Raw genomic sequence first — 20,121 nt, 5'->3', positions numbered from 1 at the left:
ACTGCCTTGTGGGACTTGTAGTTCGTGTCTCTTCCCTGTATGGGTGCGTGTTCTGCCATTTCATAGCCCTGGATGGGCCCCGGGATGCAGGTGTCCATAGATCCCTTGGCTGCTGCTTCACAACAGGTTCGGCGACTTCCGACCCGTGACCCCCATGGATCTTCCGCGGGGGGGTGCACCCTTCGCGGCTGGGCTGCCGCGTGCAAATGAAAGCTCCGAGTTACCCACAGGTTAAGGATGCACTCATCCAGCAGCCCTTGCTTCAAACGGGTAAAGACATCTCCGCACCCCAGTCTGCAGCTTCTCATGTCTCGATTAAAAGCCTGACGCGTTTCTGAGCCTACGCTCGTCTTCAGAGGCTCGACTTGAGTTAGACGCTTTGACACTCCCACTATTTAACCGCCCTCAGATGAGCGAACTCGTATGAGTTGGAACGCACTGCCTTGTGGGACTTGTAGTTCGTGTCTCTTCCCTGTAAGGGTGCGTGTTCTGCCATTTCATAGCCCTGGATGGGCCCCGGGATACAGGTGTCCATAGATCCCTTGGCTGCTGCTTCACAACAGGTTCGGCGACTTCCGACCCGTGACCCCCATGGATCTTCCGCGGGGGGGTGCACCCTTCGCGGCTGGGCTGCCGCGTGCAAATGAAAGCTCCGAGTTACCCACAGGTTAAGGATGCACTCATCCAGCAGCCCTTGCTTCAAACGGGTAAAGACATCTCCGCACCCCAGTCTGCAGCTTCTCATGTCTCGATTAAAAGCCTGACGCGTTTCTGAGCCTACGCTCGTCTTCAGAGGGTCGACTTGAGTTAGACGTTTTGACACTCCCACTATTTAACTGCCCTCAGATGAGCGAACTCGTATGAGTTGGAACGCACTGCCTTGTGGGACTTGTAGTTCGTGTCTCTTCCATGTATGGGTGCGTGTTCTGCCATTTCATAGCCCTGGATGGGCCCCGGGATGCAGGTGTCCATAGATCCCTTGGCTGCTGCTTCACAACAGGTTCGGCGACTTCCGACCCGTGACCCCCATGGATCTTCCGCGGGGGGGTGCACCCTTCGCGGCTGGGCTGCCGCGTGCAAATGAAAGCTCCGAGTTACCCACAGGTTAAGGATGCACTCATCCAGCAGCCCTTGCTTCAAACGGGTAAAGACATCTCCGCACCCCAGTCTGCAGCTTCTCATGTCTCGATTAAAAGCCTGACGCGTTTCTGAGCCTACGCTCGTCTTCAGAGGCTCGACTTGAGTTAGACGCTTTGACACTCCCACTATTTAACCGCCCTCCGATGAGCGAACTTGTATGAGTTGGAACGCACTGCCTTGTGGAACTTGTAGTTCGTGTCTCTTCCCTGTATGGGTGCGTGTTCTGCCATTTCATAGCCCTGGATGGGCCCCGGGATGCAGGTGTCCATAGATCCCTTGGCTGCTGCTTCACAACATGTTCGGCGACTTCCGACCTGTGACCCCCATGGATCTTCCGCGGGAGGGTGCACCCTTCGCGGCTGGGCTGCCGCGTGCAAATGAAAGCTCCGAGTTACCCACAGGTTAAGGATGCACTCATCCAGCAGCCCTTGCTTCAAACTGGTAAAGACATCTCCGCACCCCAGTCTGCAGCTTCTCATGTCTCGATTAAAAGCCTGACGCGTTTCTGAGCCTACGCTCGTCTTCAGAGGCTCGACTTGAGTTAGATGCTTTGACACTCCCACTATTTAACCGCCCTCAGATGAGCGAACTCGTATGAGTTGGAACGCACTGCCTTGTGGGACTTGTAGTTCGTGTCTCTTCCCTGTATGGGTGCGTGTTCTGCCATTTCATAGCCCTGGATGGGCCCCGGGATGCAGGTGTCCATAGATCCCTTGGCTGCTGCTTCACAACAGGTTCGGCGACTTCCGACCCGTGACCCCCATGGATCTTCCGCGGGGGGGTGCACCCTTCGCGGCTGGGCTGCCGCGTGCAAATGAAAGCTCCGAGTTACCCACAGGTTAAGGATGCACTCATCCAGCAGCCCTTGCTTCAAACGGGTAAAGACATCTCCGCACCCCAGTCTGCAGCTTCTCAAGTCTCGATTAAAAGCCTGACGCGTTTCTGAGCCTACGCTCGTCTTCAGAGGCTCGACTTGAGTTAGACGCTTTGACACTCCCACTATTTGACCGCCCTCAGATGAGCGAACTCGTATGAGTTGGAACGCACTGCCTTGTGGGACTTGTAGTTCGTGTCTCTTCCCTGTATGGGTGCGTGTTCTGCCATTTCATAGCCCTGGATGGGCCCCGGGATACAGGTGTCCATAGATCCCTTGGCTGCTGCTTCACAACAGGTTCGGCGACTTCCGACCCGTGACCCCCATGGATCTTCCGCGGGGGGGTGCACCCTTCGCGGCTGGGCTGCCGCGTGCAAATGAAAGCTCCGAGTTACCCACAGGTTAAGGATGCACTCATCCAGCAGCCCTTGCTTCAAACGGGTAAAGACATCTCCGCACCCCAGTCTGCAGCTTCTCATGTCTCGATTAAAAGCCTGACGAGTTTCTGAGCCTACGCTCGTCTTCAGAGGCTCGACTTGAGTTAGACGCTTTGATACTCCCACTATTTAACCGCCCTCAGATGAGCGAACTCGTATGAGTTGGAACGCACTGCCTTGTGGGACTTGTAGTTCGTGTCTCTTCCCTGTATGGGTGCGTGTTCTGCCATTTCATAGCCCTGGATGGGCCCCGGGATGCAGGTGTCCATAGATCCCTTGGCTGCTGCTTCACAACAGGTTCGGCGACTTCCGACCCGTGACCCCCATGGATCTTCCGCGGGGGGTGCACCCTTCGCGGCTGGGCTGGCGCGTGCAAATGAAAGCTCCGAGTTACCCACAGGTTAAGGATGCACTCATACAACAGCCCTTGCTTCAAACGGGTAAAGACATCTCCGCACCCCAGTCTGCAGCTTCTCATGTCTCGATTAAAAGCCTGACGCGTTTCTGAGCCTACGCTCGTCTTCAGAGGCTCGACTTGAGTTAGACGTTTTGACACTCCCACTATTTAACCGCCCTCAGATGAGCGAACTCGTATGAGTTGGAACGCACTGCCTTGTGGGACTTGTAGTTCGTGTCTCTTCCCTGTATGGGTGCGTGTTCTGCCATTTCATAGCCCTGGATGGGCCCCGGGATGCAGGTGTCCATAGATCCCTTGGCTGCTGCTTCACAACAGGTTCGGCGACTTCCGACCCGTGACCCCCATGGATCTTCCGCGGGGGGGTGCACCCTTCGCGGCTGGGCTGCCGCGTGCAAATGAAAGCTCCGAGTTACCCACAGGTTAAGGATGCACTCATCCAGCAGCCCTTGCTTCAAACGGGTAAAGACATCTCCGCACCCCAGTCTGCAGCTTCTCATGTCTCGATTAAAAGCCTGACGCGTTTCTGAGCCTACGCTCGTCTTCAGAGGCTCGACTTGAGTTAGACGCTTTGACACTCCCACTATTTAACCGCCCTCAGATGAGCGAACTCGTATGAGTTGGAACGCACTGCCTTGTGGGACTTGTAGTTCGTGTCTCTTCCCTGTATGGGTGCGTGTTCTGCCATTTCATAGCCCTGGATGGGCCCCGGGATGCAGGTGTCCATAGATCCCTTGGCTGCTGCTTCACAACAGGTTCGGCGACTTCCGACCCGTGACCCCCATGGATCTTCCGCGGGGGGGTGCACCCTTCGCGGCTGGGCTGCCGCGTGCAAATGAAAGCTCCGAGTTACCCACAGGTTAAGGATGCACTCATCCAGCAGCCCTTGCTTCAAACGGGTAAAGACATCTCCGCACCCCAGTCTGCAGCTTCTCAAGTCTCGATTAAAAGCCTGACGCATTTCTGAGCCTACGCTCGTCTTCAGAGGCTCGACTTGAGTTAGACGCTTTGACACTCCCACTATTTAACCGCCCTCAGATGAGCGAACTCGTATGAGTTGGAACGCACTGCCTTGTGGGACTTGTAGTTCGTGTCTCTTCCCTGTATGGGTGCGTGTTCTGCCATTTCATAGCCCTGGATGGGCCCCGGGATGCAGGTGTCCATAGATCCCTTGGCTGCTGCTTCACAACAGGTTCGGCGACTTCCGACCCGTGACCCCCATGGATCTTCCGCGGGGGGGTTGCACCTTTCGCGGCTGGGCTGCCGCGTGCAAATGAAAGCTCCGAGTTACCCACAGGTTAAGGATGCACTCATCCAGCAGCCCTTGCTTCAAACGGGTAAAGACATCTCCGCACCCCAGTCTGCAGCTTCTCATGTCTCGATTAAAAGCCTGACGCGTTTCTGAGCCTACGCTCGTCTTCAGAGGCTCGACTTGAGTTAGACGCTTTGACACTCCCACTATTTGACCGCCCTCAGATGAGCGAACTCGTATGAGTTGGAACGCACTGCCTTGTGGGACTTGTAGTTCGTGTCTCTTCCCTGTATGGGTGCGTGTTCTGCCATTTCATAGCCCTGGATGGGCCCCGGGATACAGGTGTCCATAGATCCCTTGGCTGCTGCTTCACAACAGGTTCGGCGACTTCCGACCCGTGACCCCCATGGATCTTCCGCGGGGGGGTGCACCCTTCGCGGCTGGGCTGCCGCGTGCAAATGAAAGCTCCGAGTTACCCACAGGTTAAGGATGCACTCATCCAGCAGCCCTTGCTTCAAACGGGTAAAGACATCTCCGCACCCCAGTCTGCAGCTTCTCATGTCTCGATTAAAAGCCTGACGAGTTTCTGAGCCTACGCTCGTCTTCAGAGGCTCGACTTGAGTTAGACGCTTTGATACTCCCACTATTTAACCGCCCTCAGATGAGCGAACTCGTATGAGTTGGAACGCACTGCCTTGTGGGACTTGTAGTTCGTGTCTCTTTCCTGTATGGGTGCGTGTTCTGCCATTTCATAGCCCTGGATGGGCCCCGGGATGCAGGTGTCCATAGATCCCTTGGCTGCTGCTTCACAACAGGTTCGGCGACTTCCGACCCCTGACCCCCATGGATCTTCCGCGGGGGGTGCACCCTTCGCGGCTGGGCTGGCGCGTGCAAATGAAAGCTCCGAGTTACCCACAGGTTAAGGATGCACTCATACAACAGCCCTTGCTTCAAACGGGTAAAGACATCTCCGCACCCCAGTCTGCAGCTTCTCATGTCTCGATTAAAAGCCTGACGCGTTTCCGAGCCTACGCTCGTCTTCAGAGGCTCGACTTGAGTTAGACGTTTTGACACTCCCACTATTTAACCGCCCTCAGATGAGCGAACTCGTATGAGTTGGAACGCACTGCCTTGTGGGACTTGTAGTTCGTGTCTCTTCCCTGTATGGGTACGTGTTCTGCCATTTCATAGCCCTGGATGGGCCCCGGGATGCAGGTGTCCATAGATCCCTTGGCTGCTGCTTCACAACAGGTTCGGCGACTTCCGACCCGTGACCCCCATGGATCTTCCGCGGGGGGGTGCACCCTTCGCGGCTGGGCTGCCGCGTGCAAATGAAAGCTCCGAGTTACCCACAGGTTAAGGATGCACTCATCCAGCAGCCCTTGCTTCAAACGGGTAAAGACATCTCCGCACCCCAGTCTGCAGCTTCTCATGTCTCGATTAAAAGCCTGACGCGTTTCTGAGCCTACGCTCGTCTTCAGAGGCTCGACTTGAGTTAGACGCTTTGACACTCCCACTATTTAACCGCCCTCAGATGAGCGAACTCGTATGAGTTGGAACGCACTGCCTTGTGGGACTTGTAGTTCGTGTCTCTTCCCTGTATGGGTGCGTGTTCTGCCATTTCATAGCCCTGGATGGGCCCCGGGATGCAGGTGTCCATAGATCCCTTGGCTGCTGCTTCACAACAGGTTCGGCGACTTCCGACCCGTGACCCCCATGGATCTTCCGCGGGGGGGTGCACCCTTCGCGGCTGGGCTGCCGCGTGCAAATGAAAGCTCCGAGTTACCCACAGGTTAAGGATGCACTCATCCAGCAGCCCTTGCTTCAAACGGGTAAAGACATCTCCGCACCCCAGTCTGCAGCTTCTCATGTCTCGATTAAAAGCCTGACGCGTTTCTGAGCCTACGCTCGTCTTCAGAGGCTCGACTTGAGTTAGACGCTTTGACACTCCCACTATTTAACCGCCCTCAGATGAGCGAACTCGTATGAGTTGGAACGCACTGCCTTGTGGGACTTGTAGTTCGTGTCTCTTCCCTGTATGGGTGCGTGTTCTGCCATTTCATAGCCCTGGATGGGCCCCGGGATACAGGTGTCCATAGATCCCTTGGCTGCTGCTTCACAACAGGTTCGGCGACTTCCGACCCGTGACCCCCATGGATCTTCCGCGGGGGGTGCACCCTTCGCGGCTGGGCTGCCGCGTGCAAATGAAAGCTCCGAGTTACCCACAGGTTAAGGATGCACTCATCCAGCAGCCCTTGCTTCAAACGGGTAAAGACATCTCCGCACCCCAGTCTGCAGCTTCTCATGTCTCGATTAAAAGCCTGACGCGTTTCTGAGCCTACGCTCGTCTTCAGAGGCTCGACTTGAGTTAGACGTTTTGACACTCCCACTATTTAACTGCCCTCAGATGAGCGAACTCGTATGAGTTGGAACGCACTGCCTTGTGGGACTTGTAGTTCGTGTCTCTTCCCTGTATGGGTGCGTGTTCTGCCATTTCATAGCCCTGGATGGGCCCCGGGATGCAGGTGTCCATAGATCCCTTGGCTGCTGCTTCACAACAGGTTCGGCGACTTCCGACCCGTGACCCCCATGGATCTTCCGCGGGGGGGGGTGCACCCTTCGCGGCTGGGCTGCCGCGTGCAAATGAAAGCTCCGAGTTACCCACAGGTTAAGGATGCACTCATCCAGCAGCCCTTGCTTCAAACGGGTAAAGACATCTCCGCACCCCAGTCTGCAGCTTCTCAAGTCTCGATTAAAAGCCTGACGCGTTTCTGAGCCTACGCTCGTCTTCAGAGGCTCGACTTGAGTTAGACGCTTTGACACTCCCACTATTTAACCGCCCTCAGATGAGCGAACTCGTATGAGTTGGAACGCACTGCCTTGTGGGACTTGTAGTTCGTGTCTCTTCCCTGTATGGGTGCGTGTTCTGCCATTTCATAGCCCTGGATTGGCCCCGGGATGCAGGTGTCCATAGATCCCTTGGCTGCTGCTTCACAACAGGTTCGGCGACTTCCGACCCGTGACCCCCATGGATCTTCCGCGGGGGGGTGCACCCTTTGCGGCTGGGCTGCCGCGTGCAAATGAAAGCTCCGAGTTACCCACAGGTTAAGGATGCACTCATCCAGCAGCCCTTGCTTCAAACGGGTAAAGACATCTCCGCACCCCAGTCTGCAGCTTCTCATGTCTCGATTAAAAGCCTGACGCGTTTCTGAGCCTACGCTCGTCTTCAGAGGCTCGACTTGAGTTAGACGTTTTGACACTCCCACTATTTAACCGCCCTCAGATGAGCGAACTCGTATGAGTTGGAACGCACTGCCTTGTGGGACTTGTAGTTCGTGTCTCTTCCCTGTATGGGTGCGTGTTCTGCCATTTCATAGCCCTGGGTGGGCCCCGGGATGCAGGTGTCCATAGATCCCTTGGCTGCTGCTTCACAACAGGTTCGGCGACTTCCGACCCGTGACCCCCATGGATCTTCCGCGGGGGGGTGCACCCTTCGCAGCTGGGCTGCCGCGTGCAAATGAAAGCTCCGAGTTACCCACAGGTTAAGGATGCACTCATCCAGCAGCCCTTGCTTCAAACGGGTAAAGACATCTCCGCACCCCAGTCTGCAGCTTCTCATGTCTCGATTAAAAGCCTGACGCGTTTCTGAGCCTACGCTCGTCTTCAGAGGCTCGACTTGAGTTAGACGCTTTGACACTCCCACTATTTCACCGCCCTCAGATGAGCAAACTCGTATGAGTTGGAACGCACTGCCTTGTGGGACTTGTAGTTCGTGTCTCTTCCCTGTATAATAGTGGGAGTGTCAAAGCGTCTAATTCAAGTCGAGCCTCTGAAGACAAGCGTAGGCTCAGAAACGCGTCAGGCTTTTAATCGAGACATGAGAAGCTGCAGACTGGGGTGCGGAGATGTCTTTACCCGTTTGAAGCAAGGGCTGCTGGATGAGTGCATCCTTAACCTGTGGGTACCTTGGAGCTTTCATTTGCACGCGGCAGCCCAGCCGCGAAGGGTGCACCCCCCCATCGGAAGATCCATGGGGGTCACGGGTCGGAAGTCGCCGAACCTGTTGTGAAGCAGCAGCCAAGGGATCTATGGACATCTGCATCCCGGGGCCCATCCAGGGCTATGAAATGGCAGAACACGCACCCATACAGGGAAGAGACACGAACTACAAGTCCCACAAGGCAGTGCGTTCCAACTCACACGAGTTTGCTCATCTGAGGGCGGTTAAATAGTGGGAGTGTCAAAGCGTCTAATTCAAGTCGAGCCTCTGAAGACGAGCGTAGGCTCATAAACGCGTCAGGCTTTTAATCGAGACATGAGAAGCTGCAGACTGGGGTGCTGAGATGTCTTTACCCGTTTGAAGCAAGGGCTGCTGGATGAGGCATCCTTAACCTGTGGGTACCTTGGAGCTTTCATATATATATAGATATATATATATATATTACGCTCAAAGATTCCTCTCTCATGAAGAAAGGAAACAGCACTCCGGCAGGAACAGTTTCACAGCGGTTTATTGTGTCAGCAAAACAAACGTTTCGGCGACAGCCTTCATCAGTGTTTCTTACCAGTACATAGAAGTTCCGATTTAAATACAAGTCCGATAGACAGAGGAAAACATCAACAAGGGACTAGCCCTACAAGCGCCAACATGGGCGCCATCTTTGAACATTGTTCCTATAATAGAAACCAGTACAAAGTATCAACGTGAATCCAGATATCCACAAGACAAAGAAGGGCTTTAAACATAATGACGCCGTGGATCGGCATGTGTCCCTGTACATATGCATACCATGTAATCAATATCTACAGATAATATAATATTCAGAACTGCAAAAAAGAATGTTCAAAATGTTTCATATCAGGCAGATTATTACGAATAACGGTATAACCATCATATGGCAGAAACTACCAGGTCTCTCACAATGGGAGGTAGGGAACAACAAACCAGAAGGGCACTTCATGATTAAGTACATATAATAATCAAATGGTCAAATATTCAAATTTCATCAAAATATCATCATACTTTTTTTAACAAACCTGAAAAGCAGTAATAGTTGATCAATACATAATGTATCAGTGCACCTGAAAAATCAAATTGATACTTATAGAAGACTTGAGAGTAACGTTGGATAATTTCCACATGTCCAATATTCACATCATAGTCATCGGAAAAAGCATACAGCCAAATTCATTGCAGTTGTCAGGTGGTCACACAAGCCGAGTTATATAAGGAAGAAAAACCATATTACTCAATTCTATTGTAAGAGTTTTGGATCTCCTCCCTTATTTTCCCGGGTGTACTGCCATTTCCTCCCCGCTATTCATACCTTTCGGGTACTTAGTGGACAGATCTATAATATATCTTGATTCGAGGCGTCGTAGCCTCCTAAGTCTGTCTCCTCCCCGTGGGCTATGCGAAACATGGTCTAATCCAAAGAATCTTAGTTTATTTCTATCTTTGTTGCGGTGTTCCGCAAGGTGCCGGGCTACTGGGTATGAGGGATCAACTCTATCGATTGCCCTAAGGTGCTCCAGCACTCTCAACTTTAACTGGTTGATAGTGCTGCCGATGTAACGTAAGCCGCACGGGCATATTAGACAGTACACTGCATAGACAGTACTACACGTGATGAACTTACGAATTTTGTTAGTTCTGCCAGCATCCGGGATGTCATAATGAAGCACCCTCCGGCTGTTGGCGCATGCTTTGCATTTACCGCAGGGAAAGAACCCACTAATTTCCCTAAGGGTATTAGGTTGGATAATAGGAGCTTTCAAATGGCTATGCACCAGCATATCTCCTAGGGACCTAGCCTTTCTAAAGGTCACCAGAGGGTATGGTGGTAGATCTTCTTTTAACACCTCATCGGTGAGCAAAATGTGCCAGTTCTTGCGCATTATTGATTTAAGTTTATTGGCGCCTGAGAAATATGGAGTTATCATCCTAAATGTATCCTTCTTGGTGGTATTCAACCCTTTCTGTTTCTTTTTGAGCAGATCCTCCCTAGAGATCTTCTTGACTTTTTTCAGTGCGCTTTCTAAGAGCGAATTCTTCATACCCTCTTAACCGAAAGCGGTCTAGGCAATCCGAGGCAGCCGCCTCGAATTCCTGGTCTTGGGTGCTATTCCTCTTTATTCTTAAGAGTTCCCCGTAGGGTATACTCTTGATGAGTTTAGGTGGATGTTCACTATTAGCAAAGAGGATAGAATTCCCTGCTGTTTCCTTACGATACAGCGCGGTATGGACATGGCCATTTTCAACGTACACCCGGAGGTCCAAATAGTTGGCTGCCACCCCGCTAATTGTCCCCGACAGGTGCACGTTGTAGATGTTATCATTAAGAGAGTCGATGTATTTCTCTGCCATGTCCCTGGTACCCTGCCACACGATGAACAAGTCATCAATGTAGCGGTACCAGTATACTACCCTACCGCTCTCCTGGCCTTCCTTCCTTCTTCTGGGCACCCGCTCCTCCCACCAGCCGACAAATAAATTCGCATAGCTAGGGGCGAAGCAGGTGCCCATCGCCGTACCAGAGATTTGCCTATAGAATCTATCCTCAAACAAAATTTTTTTGTGAGTTAAGCAAAAATGCACAAATTCAATCAGCATGATGTTATGTTGTGCAAAACGAATTTGGCGTTTGCCCAGATAGTATTCAATAGCAGCCAGTCCGTGGGTATGGTCAATGATGGTGTAGAGGCTGGTGATGTCCATCACCAGAAATAGATAGTCTGATTTCCACTCCATCGTGGACACTTTACTCAAAAAGTCTTTGGTATCTTGGATGTAGGATTTCAAGTCTAAGACAAGAGGGAAGATGTAATTGTCCACGAATTTGGACATATTTTCTGTCAGCCCATCGATGGAGGCCACAATGGGACGGCCTGGTGGAGAGACATTTTTTTTATGCAGCTTGGGTAGATGATAAAAAGTCGGTATTATGGGGTTGTTACTGCGCAGGAAAATATGTTCATCTTTTCCCAACATAGAAAGGTTGTACCATTTCAGAACCAAGTCATCATATCCCCTGATGCTAGAATCATAAACATTCCTGGTGGTGATGGTGTAGTACTTTGCATCAGAGAGTTGCCTCATTGCTTCTTGATGATAGTAGTCTCTTGTCATTAGAACGACATTCCCCCCCTTATCCGAGGGTTTTATAATGATTTTGTTGTCATTCATTAGCTCTTGTAAGGCTTTTTTCTGAGGTTCTGTAATGTTACATAGATTTGTGTCGGTACTTTTCCTGTGTTTCACTAGTTCCATAGTTATGGCCTCCGAAAAGGCATCAATAGCATCCCAAGGTGACTAGGGAATGAAGGTAGACAGGGGTTTAAAATGGCTTTCGTCCCTCTCTTGTTCAATTCCCTGTAATGCGGCCCGCTGCACCATGTCAATTCCTGTGACGTCTATGGGTTCCATATCGCTTCTTAAGGCATCCATGGCTTCAATACAAGGCATGTCATTGCCTGCCAAGGCATCAGTTGCTGTCAATCTCGTCCCATGTTTTGGTGGTCCCTTGATGTGCGGTCTAAGCTTGAAATGTTTATGTAATTTCAATTTTCTGGTGAACCGGAAAAGATCGATTTTAGTTTGCGTGAACTCCAGGTTGGTGGTCGGGCAGAAGGTAAGTCCTAACGTCAGGAGTTCGTGTTGTTCGTTTGTGAGGATTCGATTCGTAAGGTTGACTACAGTCAGATTAGTCGCCGTAGTCTGTATTTTATCCCTTACTTCTTTTTGTTGCGGTAGGCTCGATTCTGGGGCTTTGCTCTGCCCCTTCCTCTTCCTTTTACCGCCGCCTCCCGATCTCCTGGTTCGCCTTCTTCTTGTTGTTCTGGAGGCTTGTTCTTCCCCCCTCTCAGCCAGTTCTGTCGAATTAGTTGAAACTCGGTGTGAAAAGGGACAGCCACTCTTCTGCGTTCCGTGGCGCGGTCTCGCTGTTCATCACCCGATTCATCTGCTGTTACTTCAGATTCTGAAGTTGCTATACTCGAGCTAGGGGTAACCAAGGTTCCCTGGTTCATAGCTTTTCTCAGGGCATCATATTTTTTGGCGAATGTTAAGGCACGCCCCTGGCAGTAATCGTTTTCGTCGCGCTCGAATTTTTCTTGTTTGCGCGTCATAATTTTTTGTTGATACCTGATCAGACGTTTTTTCATTGCCTCCTTAAGTTCCTGTAGTTTGGCAACATCCTCCTCTTTATCAATATCGTCTTTCAGGATTTTGATTTCCGCCAGTGCCTTGTCTCGGTCGCTCCATGCGTACTTGACCAGTAGCTTAAGTATCCCCTCACAGTACGCTTCCGTCTGTTCGTGCCAGTCTGTTAGTAATTGGGGGTCTGGGTGCTTATATGAGGGTACAGTATACACCCTCAATCCCCTTGGTACCCGTTTCACATCAATATAACTGCTCAGACTAGTGGCCTCCCACCACTTCCGGATCTCTCGCTCGTGCAGCTTTGCAAGTTTAAATATTGCCTCATTCAGTTTATTGCCCACCGCTCCCGTGCCAGTCGACGAGGCTGTCGCTGCAGATGGTTTATCCCGCTTTTTGAACATATCTTGTGCAAGGGCACGGCGCTCTTCTTCGCCGAACAAATCCATGCTTGTTACAGGTATTGGTAAGTTTTCGCCGGTTGCTGTGCTCATAACCTCACTTGGTTGAGCTCCGCTGCGTCTGCCTTCTACCTAGACGCTCTGCCGCTTATCTACTGATCCCCTTACTGATACAAAAAGGAGAAGGGTGGGTCGACTCACCGATGAGACTTAATGCACTAGTCTCAGCAGGCGAGCGGAGAGGTTTTCACCGTGCTGCTCCATTCGGTCCTCTAATGTTCCCTTGCGTAGTTGCGGCGGTGCTCGTGATTTCCAGATGCTCAGTTTCCACCGAAAAGCCTCGGGCACTCTGGAGCGGGTGCTGTTGGCGGGACGTGGACCCCCGCAATATCTAACGCTCAAAGATTCCTCTCTCATGAAGAAAGGAAACAGCACTCCGGCAGGAACAGTTTCACAGCGGTTTATCGTGTCAGCAAAACAAACGTTTCGGCGATAGCCTTCGTCAGTGTTTCTTACCAGTACATAGAAGTTCCGATTTAAATACAAGTCCGATAGACAGAGGTAAACATCAACAAGGGACTAGCCCTACAAGCGCCAACATGGGCGCCATCTTTGAACATTGTTCCTATAATAAAAACCAGTACAAAGTATCAACGTGAATCCAGATATTCACAAGACAAAGAAGGGCTTTAAACACAATGTATATATATATATATTCACTGAAAAAAAACATACGTTATAGACCATATATAGTTAGGAATTAGCATTTACAAAACCTTATTTTACTCACACAAAACCATTGAAATTCGCATATATAGTTAGTTGCACTAACTATATATCGCGCACCCGCAATCCACTGCTGATCATGTCACATATTACATCATTCATGACATGGTCAGTGACATCACTGATGACATCACTGATGACATCTCAAATGACATCACTGATGACATCACTGATGACATCTCAAATGACATCACTGATGACATCACTGATGACATCTCATTTGACATTACTGATCACATCACTGATGACATCATTCATGTGATAATACGATGAACCTCTTCAGACTCTAATATAACCTTAGATACACTCAGTGTAAACAGACACTCACAGACTGTCACTCATCCATGGAGTTACTCACACACCTAGTCAGTCATGCAAAGAATCAATCACACCTCCATTTCCTCAACTATAAAGTTAAACACACCTTACTTATTCAAACATATACTAACACATATTTACTCTCTTATACAATCCCTGATACAAGTTCACAATGATCCATACAGCCACTCACACATTCACTGGCTCTTATGCACAGTTATTTATATATGTCAACTCTCACATGTACTGTGTTTTACATATGTACTTACTTTGACATGTAGCACTGAGATATCCATTCACTCACCAATACACTCATGCACACAGTCAACCGCCCATACAGCTGTTTCCACATGCACTTTTGAACCCATACATCTAGTGAATCAACTTCTCACACATCTATGCACAGAGTCATACACCTCCCAGCCACCCACACACACACTCAGTCTCCCATACAAATACTTGGGCAACCAATCAATAACCCATATAGTTACTCATATAGCTACTGATCAACACATGCAGCAGTTTACAGAACAACAGACATAATGATGCACAAATTAAGACAGTTTAGTCACTAACCCATGCACTCAGTGAGACACATTTAATCACTCACTCATACAGTCAGTCATGCACCTACTAAATCCTTCATCCAGACACTTATACATCCACTCATTCTTCAATATGTAAGACATATTTTCACTTTACAGAAACATACAGTCACTGGATGTTGTCATCAGTGATGTCATCAGTGATGTCATTTGGGATTTGCTATTCTGACCGAGCCACGCCACTCACCACGGACCTTCTCTGAGTCAGCCTGCTGAACCGCTGCTGCTCGCCGGACCCGCTGCGCGGGTCCCGCTTCGCGGTGTCAGCGGCTGTTTGTATTTTTGCAAGGGCTTTCAGCTGGTGACCGGCAGGGCTGCGAGGAAACTGCGGGTGGACTCCACGGACCAGGAGTCCCCGCGCGCCCGTTTCCAGCTGGGCTCCTCTCCCTGCCGGCCCCGCCCCCATCTACTGCATCTATTTAGTGGCTCTCTACTCAGCCTAAGGAGTCTTGGAAGATCCCTCTGAGAAACCTTTACGATCCATTATCCTGGCTGGCGACCAATGATTGACCAGCACCCCAACCTGGGGGTGTTGTCTCCAACTCAGAGTGTGGGGGGGGGGTAGAAGCTCTGGGTACTCCACCCTATGCTGTTGAGAAAGGGGTGTTCAATGAGGTCTCTTCATTGGTTGAATTTTCCCTGCAACCCTATGAACAACTCCCCAAGGATACAACAGTTCAGTGTGCTCAAGGTTGTGTTAAGGGTACTATTTTGGGATGTTGGAATGTGGCGGGTATAGAATCCTGTTTATGTATACCTGACTGGGCTGACTTCATCAGTAATGGTGATATTTGGTCTTTTCAGGAGACATGGTCAATCCATCCAGTTTATTTTCAAGGATTTCTGTGCTTTAACAAACCCGCAGTTAGAGGCCAAAGAGGTAGAGCAATGGGGGGCCTCACCGTTTGGGTTCGCCAAGCTGCAGGGGTTTCTGTGAAGGAAATTTATATTGAATGTCCTGATATCCTTATAGTTAATTTGAAATTTAATAGTGGGTTGGACGTCTTGCTGTTTAATGTCTATGCCAGAGGAACCGCGGGTGGTCGTGTATCTTCCACCCTAACACGTTTAGACGAATTCCTTGGCTCTACAAATTCAGTGGGTCAGGTGGTTGTAATGGGTGATTTTAATATTTGCTTTGAACCTTTAAGTGGAGAAGACGGGATGTTAACTGAGGACGAAGATTTGATGTGGGGTATTCCCCAACTTGAGCTTCCTCCTATTGCTAAGTGGTCCCAATGTGCTACCTTTGTCAAAGGTTTATGTCTGAATTGGGGGTTGCGCGCTCTAAACGGCCGCACCAGATCGGACAGACTGGGCAGCCCAACATTTTTCAACGGCAGGCATAGTAGTCGAATTGATTATATCTTAGTTGATATGTCCCTGTGGCCCTTGGTGACGGACATGGCAATTAGACCACGTCCTGAAAGTGATCACGAACCACTCATCGCTGAACTGAAGGACTTTAGTTTTGCTGGGCCTATTGTGCGACACTCTAATCCCGTCCTAAGGGCCGTTGCATTAACTAATGATATGAGGAGGGTTCGTTGGCCAAGGGTTGCCGTTGATGGGAGTGCACGTAGTAAAATAAGAACACTGGTTTCAAGTTCGTTAAGGGAACTAGAGAAGTGTGTTGATTCGAATCAGACATATCCTAATATTTTAGACGTTCATGCAAGCCTGTTTGCATCCCTAAAGAAACTATTCGTTAAAATTGTAGCTAAAAAGGGCTTAGGTAAGACGAGGAAGCCTGTGAACTGGTTTAATGAAAATTGTGCCAATTCCCACTCAACCCTGTTTAGGGCATTAAAATCTAGGAATCCAGCCCTTATTAAATCCAGCAGGAAGGCTTTTAACCAAGCTAAACGGAGGGCTAAAGCCGCATGGGATGATGAGCGCTGGGCTCTCCTTGTTGATGCCTGCGGCTCTAGGAACCTCACGCAATTTTGGCACCTCCTCAAGTGGGGACAGTGCCAGGACGATCGTCCTAGTCCTGCTTCTGTTGACCCTCATGCTTGGGTGTCTTATTTTGAGGAACAGTTTAGGTGTGTTAGGGTGGGGGTTGCTCCCATTGGTTGGCCATTGACTAGTGACATCCTTGTGTTTTCTGCTAAAGAGGTTGAAAACGTTTTGAATGCCATCCCTAGGGGCAAAGCGCCCGGCCCGGACTGCATCCCAGCAGATATTTTCCAAGAGGACCGGGACCTATGGGTTCCTTATCTTCTGTATTTGGCAAACTCTTTGGCTAGGGGTGTAAAGGTTCCTGATTCATGGGCTGGTGCTGAGATCCTGCCCATCTTCAAGAAGGGTGATCGGTCGGTTCCTTCCAACTACCGGCCGATCAGCCTTATTGATGCGGTGCAGAAGATAGTTTCTCGCCTTGTCTTATCTAGGGTCCAGGCATGGATTGAGGAATTTAATGTACTCACTCCTCTCCAAGCTGGGTTTAGACCTCACGTAAGCACCCTGGACCAGGCTTTTCGTTTCATGCTTTTACACTGGAAGACGGTCACCCTGGGCAAAGGAAACTTATTTGCGGCATTCGTAGACCTTCGGTCTGCGTTTGACCTTGTCCCGAGGGCTGGGCTCTGGAATAGCCTTCTAGAAATGGATATGCCTCCCTCTTTGGTCCGCATTATAGTTAATCTCCACACAGAGACCTATGCCTTTGTAAGATGGGGCAAACCTGGTGAGGTGACTAAGAAATTCCCTGTGTCGAAAGGTGTCAGACAGGGATGTGTTTTGGCACCAACCTTGTTTTCTCTATACATTAATAGAGTTACCAAGTACTTCGACGGATTTCCCACTGATGCTCCGAGTTTGGCTGGCATGAAAATCCCCCTGCTCATGTTCGCTGACGACACTCTCCTGATTTCACGAACCCGACAGGGCCTCCAGCATGCTCTGTCGAGGTTTGAGAGTTTCTGCAGCGAACATGAGCTCGAGGTGAACGTAGCCAAAACCAAATTCATGGTGATGAGGGGGCACAAGCTGGTCAACGCGAGGGTTGTTATGGGGGACACCCCCCTGGAGCAGACCAAGTACTTTACCTATTTGGGAGTTACTTTCAGTGACACCCTTAGTTGGACACATCAGATTGAGCTCATGACCCTGAAACATCAGCAGCTGGGCGGAGCCTTGATTAAGGAACACAAGGGGTCATTCACGAAGCCCATGTCACCGCTGATGAAGATCTATGGAGGGAAGGTACTGTCAGCGGTGTTATATGGAGCAGAGCTCTGGGGTGGAAGTAATCTGGATTCCCTGAAACATGCCCAAAATAGGTTTATAAGGATGGCAATAGGTCTGCCCCAGTCAACTCCTGTACTCCCTTTATTATTTGATTTGGGCTGCCACTCGGTGGTTGACTATGCCAAATATCGGCCCTTATCATTTTGGCGACGCCTGTGGACGACGCCTGATTTACACCACTACGCGGAAGCATGCCTGGAGGTAAAAAATAGTCCTGGAGCCACCAAAATTGGTTGGTTTAAAGATCTTAGGGCCACCTTACTATCTTTGGGCCTTAACGAGTTGTGGTTTTCGCCCGAGACAGCCAAATTCCCATCAAAAAATGAGCTAAAAAAATGCTATTGGGAATGGGTGACGCACAACATTTTCTTAAATACGAGTACGAGCAGTCTTTCTGGCCAATTTATGGTTCATAAAGATTCTCCTAGGTTAGAAAGGTATTGGGAAACCATCACCAAACCACTGGACCGCAAACTTTTTTTTCAATTCAGATGTGGTACTCTCCCTCTGGGGGATTTCACTAAAAAGTGGGGAACGGGCAGTTTGGGGTACTGTGCTAACTGTCAGGGCACAGGGGAAAGTCTCTCTCACCTTTTGTATGTGTGCCCCCTATACACAGCACCTAGAACCAAGTGGCTCATACCAATATGTAGACTGCTAGGTACCAGATCAGCTGCTGAAGCCTTGAGACTGTTAAAAACTAATCTGGATCCATTTATTGTTGTGGGGGTTGCTAAGTTTCTTGGGTGGGCATGGGTGATTAGATGTAGGTTTATTAAACACAATACAGTAGAGACTGCTTAAACTTTTTATATGTATTTTGATAATATGGTATACATGACAACATTTTAAATTTTTGTATAGTTCTGTATGAAGTCAATTCGATGCTGATAATTTAATACTGGTTTTATATGTTTTTGTGCAATTGTATTTATGTCTTTTATGATGAATCAATCGAATAAAGACTTCTTGAACACTGATGTCATTTGAGATGTCATCAGTGATGTCATCAGTGATGTCATCAGTGATGTCACTGACCATGTCATGAATGATGTAATATGTGACATGATCAGCAGTGGATTGCGGGTGCGCGATATATAGTTAGTGCAACTAACTATATATGCGAATTTCAATGGTTTTGTGTGAGTAAAATAAGGTTTTGTAAATGCTAATTCCTAACTATATATGGTCTATAACCTATGGTTTTTTCAGTGAATTTTCAAGGTTTTGTAAATGCTAATTCCTAACTATATATGGTCTATAACCTATGGTTTTTTTCAGTGAATTTCAATGGTTTTTTAATAGCAAATATCAAAAGCTGTAAAATGTATTCTTCTTTTAAAGGAAAAATATATTTTATATGTATTTAATATAATTTTTTTATGTATATAAATTTTTTGAGGGAACGAATTTATCAACTATCATGCTGAAGAAGAGTGTGGGAAAAAAAAACAAAGAGGAGGACTAAGAGGAAAGAACAATCAGTTCAAAAATACAATTGCTTTAAAGCATGAAGTGCTTTTCCACACATTGACATTTAAATAACCCATATTAGAACATACAAAATATCTACAGAGGATACGGTGTACATTGAATTTTAGACTCTTCATTGGTACCTACATGTTGGTACTTACATCACCCACACAACACAACAACCGGGACGCTGTCACAGATATATATATTTTTTTGAACGTTAATTTCTCAAAATCCACTGGAGCACATATCTTGAGACCTAGCAAAGGCACATCGGGCAAACAGTCTCTACAATTTTGCCAAGTTTCATAGAAATCCATTCAGCCGTTCGAGCTAAAAGTGAGTCCAACCGCCCTATGGAAAACTCAATGTTAAAAACACGTTTTGGGACCCCCCTTTTTTCTCGGCCCCCGCTTGACGAAACCCCCCCAAACTTTCAGGGGACGCTCAGAAACGAAATGTGCCATTTTCCTGAAAATTTCAGCCAATTTCGTCCATCAACGCCAGTAGGTAATATACTGCATATATATATATATACTGCATATATATATATATATATTCACTGAAAAAACCATAGGTTAGAGACCATATATAGTTAGCTGGACATTTTATTGACATAAAACCAATGAAATTCCATATATAGTTAGTTGCACTAACTATATATCGCGCACCCGCAATCCACTGCTGATGATGTCACATATTACATCATTCATGACATGGTCAGTGACATCACTGATGACATCACTGATGACATCTCAAATGACATCACTGATGACATCACTGATGACATCTCAAATGACATCACTGATGACATCATCTAGTGTCTGTGTGTTTTTGTAAAGTTTAAATATGTTTTACATATTGAAGAATGAGTGGATGTATGGAAGACTGAGTGTGTGTGTGGCTGGCTGGGAGGTGTGTGACTCTGTGCATATCAATGTGTACTTGTATCAGTGATTGTATAAGAGAGTAAGTATGTGTTAGTATATGTGTGAAAAAGTATGGTGTTC

The sequence above is a fragment of the Lissotriton helveticus genome, chromosome 12 (assembly GCF_964261635.1).
Source record: "Lissotriton helveticus chromosome 12, aLisHel1.1, whole genome shotgun sequence".
Taxonomy (NCBI): Eukaryota; Metazoa; Chordata; class Amphibia; order Caudata; family Salamandridae; genus Lissotriton; species Lissotriton helveticus.
This window is presented reverse-complemented; position numbering follows the sequence as displayed.